Consider the following 1374-nt stretch of genomic DNA (forward strand, 5'->3'; position numbering starts at 1 on the left):
TTATTTTATAAAATTTTATTATTTTATTTTATTATTTTATTTTATAAAATTTTTGTTTTATTTATTTATTTATTTATTATTATTATTTTTTTATACATGCAAAAACATATGAAACCAATACAAATACAAGTGTACAACCTAGCAACAGTTTTTCAAAGGATTTGTCCAGTTCTTTTTCTTAGACACTCTTTGTGTCTTTGACTCTAGGTTTTAGTAATGTCGTTAAATAACACGCTCAGTTCAAGTCTTTAAATGAAACTAATTTCGGTATTTAAGGTATTTCAATTATCAAACAAGATACCAATTGGACCAAGATGACAGACATTTCCGATGCTGAAAATTAACACACTTCAAACACACTCAGACTCGCTTTTACTGAGCACGAGAGTAATTATTTACAGCAAAGGCTGAGACTTGTATCAAAGTAATTTCATATATAGATCCCCAGACAAGCCAGACATTATGCAAATGTCTTGATGAAAAGCACTCACATTCCTGGTAAAGGCTTTCTGCTGGGTTCATGTCATGTCTTGATTACAGTGTTTTCACTCCAAAACGTCTCGTCAGACTACACTCACGTCGAAGGCCTATACTTGCCTTCTGCGCTCCGTCTGTCCTCACAAATTGCTTTGGCTAACCGAGAAACATCTGTGTCTTTGTGTGTTACCTTGGAGACAAGGGCATCCAAATACTAGGAATAAGGAGTGCAAGAGTAGAAGGTTCGCCGAGGGAAGTTCAGATGGGGTTGCAATGTGAGAATGGCTCCGAAAAGCCTGACAATCAGCACATTCCCCTGGCCCGGGGTTTTTGAGCAGAAAAATATCACAGACTGTCGGTGGACGCGGTCAGGCTGTGCATAAACAAAGACAAGGGGGGATTTACGGCTCGGGCTGCTGCGTGTGACCACAGGCGTAGGAGGAGAGCGAGGGACCGTTTCACCAAGTTTCATCACGGTGTCACCTTATTATCACCGTCTGCAAACGCAGGCCTCAGATTTGGCAACCGGAAAAAATAACGGCTTGCTATTGTGTCATTTTGAGAAGCTAAATTACCAGCAAGCTTTATTCGTTTGTCATTTTTAAAGCCCAAATTGCCTGTTCGCTATCCTTTGGAACAACAGTTTGATTTTCAAATAATGGTTATTTAATCATTTCCAGTTTTGCATCAAGGGCAAAGCTGCAGTATAACACACAGAGCTCATAAATCACTGGGCTATTGAGACTTTTGTATGACGCACTGTTAGGATTTTAAGAAATGTGAGTGTGTATGTGTGTGTGTGTGTGTGTGTGTGTGTGTGTGTTTATAAGGGAGATATTTGTTGCGATGCCAAAACCTCAAAGCCCTTATCAGTCACGCTAAAGATGTGCAAAAGGA

Source organism: Sinocyclocheilus rhinocerous, unplaced genomic scaffold (assembly GCF_001515625.1).
Source record: "Sinocyclocheilus rhinocerous isolate Xijiao unplaced genomic scaffold, SAMN03320098_v1.1 scaffold24, whole genome shotgun sequence".
Taxonomy (NCBI): Eukaryota; Metazoa; Chordata; class Actinopteri; order Cypriniformes; family Cyprinidae; genus Sinocyclocheilus; species Sinocyclocheilus rhinocerous.